The 10,009-nt window shown below is 43.7% G+C and overlaps 1 protein-coding gene across 2 annotated transcripts in view; it reads right to left on the minus strand.

The window, feature by feature from the left end:
• C3H1orf116 (chromosome 3 C1orf116 homolog) overlaps positions 1 to 5,580 on the minus strand; it is a 56,326-nt gene extending 50,746 nt beyond the window's left edge. Inside the window, exon 1 of one of the 2 annotated variants that reach the window (XM_069756278.1) lies at positions 5,414 to 5,580. The gene's annotated coding sequence lies outside the window, so the exon portion shown is untranslated. Of the gene's footprint in view, positions 1 to 5,147; positions 5,271 to 5,413 lie in introns of those variants that run through there. The other variant, XM_069756279.1, reaches the window with a different exon arrangement.
• Positions 5,581 to 10,009: the final 4,429 nt, after the last annotated feature.

The following is a 10,009-nucleotide window of genomic DNA, read 5'->3' on the forward strand; positions in this document are numbered from 1 at the left end:
GTTTAGCATGGAAAGTATATGAGAAGCTTTGTAATTTCATTTCCATTAACCATAAAGGAAAAAACATGGATGGCACATGGATTGAAAAACAGTGGTGACACCGATATCGGTATAACATGTACGTGTTTTTATATGGACATGGGGACCCCCCCCCACTTTGAATTTTGCCTAGGGCCCGTCCCACACGTTCAGATAATTCCTTTACCAGGAAAAAAAAAAAAAAAAGGGTACCGGAGTTATCCGTGTGCTTACGTGGTACATCAGTGTGGCACACGTGCGGCAGCCGTGTGCCGACTGGGTACCACACGCACTGTGCAGGAGAGACAGCACTACAGTAAGCGCTGTCCCCCCAGCTTGTGGTGCTGAAGCCCCATTCATTTCTTCTCTCCAGCAGCGTTCACTGGAGCGAAGGAATTAAACTTTTTTTTTTTTTTTTTTGTTAAAATAAAGTTCCCGGTAAGCTCCCCCCTCCCTCTCCCTGTGCGCCCGCCCGCTGGCATTAAAATACTTACCCGGCTCCCTCGATGCTTCCTCTCAGTGTCGCAGCTCTTCCTGTATGAGCAGTCACGTGGTGCCGCTTATTACAGTGATGAATATGCGGCTCCACCCCTATCCTATCCCATATCCACCCCTGCTGGAGAGAAGAAATGAATGGGGCTTCAGCACCACAAGCTTACTGCATGTGTGTGCGGTACGTGTTTTACACGGACCCATTGACTTTAATGGGTCCGTGTGCTCCCACGAACACTGACATGTCTCCGTGTTTTTCAAACGGACACACGGTCCGTGAAAACACGCTGACATGTGTCTACGTGAGTCAGTGTCTCCGGTACGTGAGGAAACTGTCACCTCACGTACCGGAGCCACTGACGTGTGAAACTGGCCTTGTCCATAATACACCCATATTGACAACGCTGGCCAGTACGGGGATGAAATTTCAAAAGTCGAAACATTTTTATTAAAGATAAAATAAAGTGATTCAAACCTTCGCTTGACATCAGGTCTGTAGCTTGTGCAATTTTATGTTATTTTAATCTTTTTAAGCTGGATAACCTATGAGAAGTTATCAAGATGGTGTAAGGTAAATCATGATCCATTTCTATGCTACTGATGTACCACAGGTTATCACACTGGTTTCCAAATGTATCGGTTTATTTTCCTACACGGTGCATACGCAGATAGCTCATGTTTTTGATATTATATTACGGAGCCTAAGGCTACGTTCCCACGGTGAGTATTTGATGTTGCTTTTTTTTTTTTGGGGTACAGCAGGTCATTTTACCCTGAATTATAGAAAAATCACAATGGGCATGAGATCTCCAAGTCCCATCCAATTCGTTTAAACTGTAAAATGCTGCGCACAGTCATTGCGTACTCACATAGCAAGAAGAAATGTAATGTCTGCTTGTGACCGACGGTGACATATATGAGGTTACCATAGATCACACACAGCCGCTTTTTCAAGCTCTGCTCAGTGTGCTCTGACTGGCGTGGTGAACAGTCATGTTACCGATATGACCACTCACCAAACAATCCAGATTGTCATGGGACAAACATTTTCGGTGGAAAGGTGAGAGAGTATAACTTTGCTTTTTTATTTTTTGGAGAATAAACGGGCAAAACAGAGTCAGAGTGTTTATTTCAATTAAAGGACTTGACTTTGTCTTTACTAATCCTGTAGTCAAATTTAATAATGTAGGGGTCTAATAAATGCCTCCATTACTAACTCCTGGGCTTCATGCTAATGAACATAAAAACAACTATCATCAACCCCACAACTATTATCATACTTGCCACTGCAATTGGGAGTCTAAGAGCCAGAATTGGTGCATCTACTGGATGCAACATTTCTGGAGAGGAAAAGGATCTTAGTCTGGGAAGGGGCCAATATCCATAACCCCTTCCGAGGCTATTAATATCAGCCTACAACTGTCTGTTTAGCCTTAGCTGGTTAACTGGAGTATGCAGCCATTTTTTTCCCAGGACAGTGTCTAAGGAACATTGGTCCGATGTTTTGGCGGATCATACGGCCATGTGAATGAGCCTATACACACATCCATTTTAAAAACCGATCTGAGTGTTCGGACCGTGAGACTGAGTATGGCCAGAGTCACACTACAGCGAGATACGGCCGAGTTTAACAGGTTAAAAACCTGCTCTGGCATTCCGGAGCGGAGCGTGCAGCTCCATGTATTGCTATGCGGCTGCACGCTACGTTCCGGAGTGTCGGTGCTAGAGCTTGGTTTTAACCTGCGAGACTCCGCCATATCTCGCTGTGTGTGATCCGGGGCTTTGTCCTATTCTGATCCATTTTGGGAATCAGACTCAGTCATTACAGTCTGTTGGGATCTGTAAAGAAATAAAAAAAAAAAAAAAAAAAAAAAAAAAGAGGGAAAGGGATATGTTCGTGATGTCACTTGTGGTATTCGGTCACGGTGACCGATGGTGCTTTAAGGGGGTCCCATGCCCCTTCCTCTCGTGGGTGCCACCTTGCCTCCTGGGTATAGGGTGGGCAGGTAACGTGAAATTAGCTGTCCTGCCGGTCTCTGGAGCATTTGCATATTTGGGGGCAGTGTTCTGGATCACCGCGTTGAGAAACACGTGATGGTGTCTCTGCGGTGTTGGATGTTTTGGTCTCCACGAGGTCAATCATCCGTGCCTTTATAGGTCTCTGGAGCAAGGCATAAAGGACTGTTGCTCCTTCGGTGTTCCGGCAACCGGGATCCTGCACCTCAGAAGGAGGCAGCCTGTGCAGGGTAGAACTCCTTCTGGTTTCCTTTTGCTATGACTTCTTCTCACTCTCTACAATACAGTTCTCTGTTCGTGTCTCTTTCTGGAAGCTGCCGCACGTGGGGCAGGCGTAGCTCCGTGGCCTTCTGTCTAGGCCTCTGACAGGATCCCACCCCTGTCAGGGACCAACTACCTGAGCAAAGGTCAGGCAGCAACTGACTTACTTCCTCTCCAGACCACCAGTTTTACCTAATTGTGAAGAGTGCCCTAATAAATAGGAGCATAGCTCCCCCTGGTGGACTGGAGTATGAAATGTGTTGTATGTTTGTGTTACCTGGTAAAGAGATCTCCTTTATTGCCTCCAAACGTAACATCACTCCCCCCCTAGAGGAGAATGATATTACTGCAACGGCCAGGACCCTGGGGCGCTGCAGAGAGATAAAGCATGAAGGGGGTTTTTCTCTACTCGGACAACCCCTTCTCAATCACTAAGTTTTCCCTTATAAAATACCAGCTATGCACTCACATCCGATACAGGCGCCATTCCAGCAGTGTCTGCACTGGCTCTCTCAAAGAAGCAGCAGCTCTCAATTCCTGAGGATGGGCAATTTGGTCAAAGAAGGGTAGAACGATGCAGTCACTAACTTGCTGCAGGGCCCCTGGGTGACAATGTCATGTGAACCTCGGAAGAGCCATGAGCCAGTACCAACACAGCTGGAATGGCACCTGTACAGGAGAGGAGTATAGCGGTTATTATATAATAAAGGGAACCTAGTGATCAAAAAGGGTGTTGTCCGAAAAGGAAACAAGTCTTTTAATGGGGGAGAAGGTGGGATGGTTAGGAAAAGGGAGGAATTTATAGGTATTGTTTTCTTGCATGGATGTGTTAACATAGCTTTAGACTCTCAGACCAGCGTTACTTGATCCAGGTTTCCACCATGGCGTCTGATCCGAGAAAAAAAAAAAAAAATTATATATAAAAATTGTGCACATCTCTGAAAAGATCTTTTCCTGCAGATGTGAACAGAACCATAGCTTTACAGCTCTTGTGTAAATATGCTCAATGCCAAGCCCAGCGATGAACTGAAGATGAAGGCGAGTGCCACAAGTGACGTGGCCAGTGTACAAGCATATGGCAAACAGAAAACAGTCAGCACTTTTCTACAGTCTCTAAACCTTTAGCAAACCTAATCCTTGTGACAACTATGATAAGCGTTTCCCCATACCTGCTGAGAAAACAATATCAGAGGCAAATAAAAGTGAAGGCATTCAGCATGTACGAGGCAAGTTATAATGTCCGCAGAATAGAAGAGCGATCATCTCAGCCTGATAATATCTCGTGCAGATTACACAAGCAGGTAGCAAGAATTCACTTACTCTATGGAATGCAGACGACATTTTGTATGGTATCCATAGTGTATTCAGAAATATATGCATTTTATACTATATTAGGCCCAGAGACGTCCCATATAATTACACAGCAGGGTCTGACATGGGAGATACAAAGCGCTTGCAAATAAAAATGGACGATCGAGTTTCGAGAAAACGTGTTTCGGATTATAAAGTCACCAGTTTATGGGTAAGTAATGGAAGATAAGGCTCTGCGGCCCGCCTTACTTGTCTTTTTGCCAGATAGTTACACAAGATCTGCCTGCGGGTTTCTAAATCATTCCTTTATACAACATTCCATCATTTAATAGGACGGGTGTATTCCTGCCAGCCTACGTCAGTGCACGACAGTGACACCATAACTTATAAGGCTCCCATTCACTCCCAAAACAACAACTTTTGTGTTATCGCTTCAAGATTGGTGGCGATTGGAGTTCACTCTGTGTCATGGAAGATACAGTGAGCATACAACATAACACCACAAACTAGAAAAACAAATAAACCAGACTGTAATGTTTACCTGTAGAAATGTCATAAGTCTGGAGATAAATATTAGCTTTTTTCTGAACGCCTTGATCAGTAAGGGCTCATCTAAACAAGTGGTTTTCTCACGGATAGAAGTGTATGTATCAGTCTATGGGTCTGTTCATGTGCCAGTATATTTTTGGGGACTGAATGGTCTGTGCAACATCAGAGACTTGTCCGATTTTGATCCAAGTCTCAGATTTAACTCGCAAAGAAAATAAAATTAAATTATTATATATTTTACGGATGGCACTCCAACTGTTTGCCTTGAGAACCTCCAGAAGTTATTTTTTCATCCAGGAAAAGCAAACTAAATGGGTAAAAGCTGAAGGCTTTTTTTTTTTCTTTGCATGTGAGAAAAACCATCAACGTCTGAACGAGCCCTTTACTGATTATTGATCGCTGTATGGAGCCTTTCCAGGTAAAACAGCTGCTTAGAAGGAGCAAAAGATCAGAAACAGAGAAGGAAAGGAATCAAGTTTTGACAGTGTCAGAAAACATACCTAAAGTGCTGCTCCAGCACACAGAGGGTTAATCCAGACAGCGCCTGCTCTCACACAGCTAACAATCTGCCTCACAGACATAAGGATAGGGTTTGTTTCCTTCCAGCACAGGACTACAATGCTGAGACACTGTGGTTTCACTTCTCAGAAATGACTTTTGCTAAGAAATGAAGCAATCTGGTGAAGGACATGTTGGGAAGGAGCTTCCATGGTCTGCAGTCCATTATGTCTATAGGTGACACAGAAAGTGTTACTTATTAACTCACCGCTGCCAGGATCAGGAGATTTAGGCTTAGTAAAAGGGCTTGTGCCCCCTCCAGAAGATCCTCAGGAGAAGAAATCCTTTCCTAGAACTCTCAGGCTTCTTTCTGAGTCCTTCCTAAATCAAGAACACAGGTTAAAACTCACCTGTCTGTCCCTCCCTCCATAACCTGCTCATGGAAGGGGCGGACAGTCAGACTGCTGCAGCCAATCACACCCCTCCAGCCTGGGCCTGCTGCATGTGCAGGTACATCAGGAATGCTGCAGGGAGTTAACCCATTGCAGCCCGGCACCTGGTTTAATAGGCTGTTAAAGAGCCTTGTTTAAATAAGTACAAGTTGTGATTACACAACATCTATAGAGTGGACTCCCCCAAATCTAATGAAGACATCTCCTCCCACCACACCCACAAGTACAGTACACACAGTACATCAAAGTCAGGTTATAGGGCAGCTAATGCGAACTTTACCATCTAGCTAAAGTTCATAGGTGCCCTAATATAATAGTCCGGTACACCACCCCGCACAAAGTACATGAGTGATGGTCACCATAGACATTAGATATTGTAGTGAGAGCTGGACAATTTCTAAGGGTCTGCTAATTGTCTCATGTCACCTTTTTGGTAGTGTTTTATATTAGCTTTTTTTGCAATTTTTTGTTCTATTTTTCGCTGTAGCTTCTATCTCCCCTTCCTCCGAGAGCCATACCTTTTATTTGGGCTACGTTCCCACGATGAGCTTTTGATGTTGCAGATTTTCTCTACCATTACTGCACCTATTAGGTAAATTAGGTTATTGTGGTTTTTTATTGTTTTTTTGTAGTGCGTTGCATTTATAATTCCTTTTTTTTTTTTTGTCTGTTATTGTAATGTATTGTTTTACAGAAAGCCGCTTTGTTTTTGATTCTTCCTAGTATTTGGCTCTGACCAAAATTAATTGATATAGTCACGTGCTGATTACATGCATTTTGGATACATTTACACAGTAAAAACGTGCTACAAACGCCTGTGTATCTTACCTACAGAGAAAAATTGACATGCTGCGGTTTTGAAACACGCAGGTCAGTTTATGGTGAGAATAAAAAGCACATAGGGCATGATATTTCTATAAATGTCATCCAATTTGCTGGAACTTTAAGGGTATGTGCACACGTATCTGTGAGGGCTGCGGATTTTTCTGCAGCGGATTTGATAAATCCACAGTGCAAAATCGCTGCGTTTTTTCCTGCGGATTGATCGCGGTTTCTATTGCGGTTTCCACTGCGGGTTTACACCAGCAGTTTTCTATTGGAGCAGGTGTAAACCCGCAGCGGAATCCGCACAAAGAATTGACATGCTGCGGAATGTAAACCGCTGCGTTTTTTTCCGCAGCATGTGCACTGCGGATTTCGTTTCCCATAGGTTTACATTATACTGTAAACGCATGGGAAACCGCTGCGGTCCCGCAGCTGTGGATCTGCTGCGGATGTGCAGCAAAATCCGCAGCGTGTGCACATACCCTAATACACTGATGCAATGAAAATATGCAGCATCAACATTTTTTGTGCAGTTTTGTGCAGCATCAAAAACTCACCAAAATTCATTGTGGGAACTAAATCTTAGTCCGGGGTCACACTTGTGATTGTGAGTGCAATGAGAGAAACTCGTGCGAGTCTCTCGCATCAATACCCGGCACTGCCGCCGGCACTCGGGACCGGAGTGTAGGGGTACATGTATTTCTATGCAGCTGAACGCTCCGGTCCCGAGTGCCGGCGGCAGTGCCAGGTAATGAGGCGAGAGACTCACGCGAGTTTCTCGCATTGCACTCGCAAGTGTGACCCCGGCCTTACAGTGTTTACCATACTGGTCAATTTATTTTCTAATTTCATAGGTTGCACTTTTAAATATGTTGTGATGCGAAATATTATTTGTAGTCACCTACGCTCCTGTTCCCATCTGAACAGAAGGACACGGCTGCAAAAGGTGCACAAATGGAGTCTACTTGAATGACGTTTGTCTCATTTTAATGAAAGGTTCCATCAGGGTCACGTCTGAATCCTGTTTTTCTGGACAGACGGAAGCCATCAAACCACTACTGAATGAAGTATGTACCTAGCTTTAATAAATTTGTTAAATATTGTCTGCGCACCAGAAAATGAAATCTAAACAAACTTTGAGCAATAATTCACTGTCTAATCCAATTGAAATAATAAATCAACTGTTTTAATAAAAATAACTTTTAATAGTAATCCCATTAAAACTGAGAAAAAACATGTAACAAAAAATGATGATAGATGTTAAATACAAACGCTAGATGAAAAGACTACCAAGGGCATGGGGTAATAGATAGTAAATACAATATAACCTAAGTTTATATAGGTATAATGTGGTATAATATAGTGTCCCTATAGATCAGGGGTGGCGATTCATTTTCCTGAGGGGCTACATGAGAGACCTTGCACCCCTGTTTAACTCTCTAAGGCCGGGGTCAGACTAGCGTATGGCATCCGTTGCGAGAGCATCAGATGCAATATGCTAATGACCCTCGGCTCCTGCTCGCAGCAGAGCAAGAGCCGAGTGTTATGGGTCTGTGCTCCGAGCCTCTCGCACAGAGAGGATCGGAGCACAGCTGCAGAGGAGGCAGATAAACTAATTTCTCTATCTCCTCCATTGCCGGCGTTGGCGTTTATCGCACATCACATGGATGCTATCTGAGTGATGTGCGCTGTGTCACTCGCACCCATAGGCTTATATGGGTGTGAGTGCGCCAAGTCTCGGCCAAGTGTTGGTGACAGTCGCAGCATGCTGCAATTTCACTAGCACATGCAATACGGCCGAAGAAAAAAACAGTGATGGGAGCTGCCCCATAGATGAATACTGGTCCGAGTGCTATGCGATGTTTTATCGCAGAGCACTCGTCCATATTCCTGGCACGTGTGACCCCGGTCTTCATGAAGCGATCAATAGCGACCAAAGCATTTAGAAGGCTAGGAGAGGGAGGCTCCCGATCAGCACCCCCACAATGAAATCGTAGACTGCCAATTGAAGGCATGGCAACTGGAGGTCTGCCAGCTACGATGGCCTGTTAGACCATGAAGGAGTATGGTCTAAAAGAAGTTTTGCAAGTGTAACACTGATAGCTATAACGCATTGCAATGCATTATATCAGTGATCAGACTAAAAGAGGAATAGAGGAACTAAGTAAAAAAAATTAAAAACAACATTTTAAAAAATTGTATACATATTTTTTTAATCACAAAATGAAAAATTATAAAAATATAATATTACTAGATGGCAGCCCAATTCTAAAGAATCGGGAGTCTAGAATCCATATATACTTTATTTATTCAAATGTAAGAATAATACAATTAATAAATTATAGTAAGAAAGAACAAAAATAATAGGCAGTATATGGAGAAAACACCAAACAAAAGTTCAAAATTGGTGTGAAAATGTCACTGAACCACTTCACAACTAAATATATATAGTTTTGGTAAATGGTATTATCATTTTTTTGACGAAATTCGGCAGGAGCTTGAAGAGCAACGTCACTGGGCCCGCCTCCACGCAGTAGAAACTTGCTGTGAGGTAAAAATTCAAAAATCACACCAAAATGGCGGGCGGAGTGTGTCACAGTACGGCACGTTTCTGATTGGTCGCTCGCAGCAGGCGGCAACCAATCAGACACTGGACACTGTTGACGTCACTTATCTCCGGACATTAGCTCCGGACATTAGCTCCGGACATTATCTCCGCACATTAGCTCCGGACATTAGCTCCGGACAAAGCCACGGAAGTTGGCACAAATTGCAGGAAGTAGTATTCTAGGCAATTAATCTCCGGACATTAGCTCCGGACATTAGCTCCGGACATTAGCTCCGGACATTAGCTCCGGACAAAGCCACGGAAGTTGGCACAAATTGCAGGAAGTAGTATTCTAGGCAATTATATATTAGATACCAGTAAATAAATATTTATGTAAAAACAAAAATAAACAAAAAAGTACACATATTTGGTATTGCCACGTCAAGAACAACCCAACCTGTAAGGTTATGTGCCCACGTTGCAGATTTCTGTGAGCGGAAAAATCCACAGTTTTTTTAAAAATCCGCAGGTAAAACGCACTGCGGATTCACCACGGATTTACTGTGGATTTCCTGCGTTTTTGGTGCGGATTTCACCTGCATTTTAACACCTGGGGATTCCTACTGAGGAACAGGTGTAAAACGCTGCGGACTTCGCACAAAGAATTGACATGCTGCGGAAAATAAACTGCAGCGTTTCCGCTTGTTTTTTTCCACACCATGGGCACTGTTTTGTTTTCCATATGTTTACATGGTACTGTAAACCGGATGGAAAACTGCTGGGAATCCACAGCGTCCAATCCACTGCAGATCCACAGGCAAATCCGTAACGTGTGCACATACCCTAAAACTGTCACAATAGTTAATCTTGTGAACACCGTAAAAAAGAGGGGGGCAAAAAAATGCTTTTTCATCATACCACCGAACCAAAAGTGGAATAAAACGCGATCCTAAAGTTCAATCACTGTGGCACTTGCCCTGTCTCACAACCCTAAACAGTTATTCAACACCTTCAACTCTCTCCTCCGTCCCCCAGCACC

Source organism: Ranitomeya imitator, chromosome 3 (assembly GCF_032444005.1).
Source record: "Ranitomeya imitator isolate aRanImi1 chromosome 3, aRanImi1.pri, whole genome shotgun sequence".
NCBI lineage: Eukaryota > Metazoa > Chordata > Amphibia > Anura > Dendrobatidae > Ranitomeya > Ranitomeya imitator.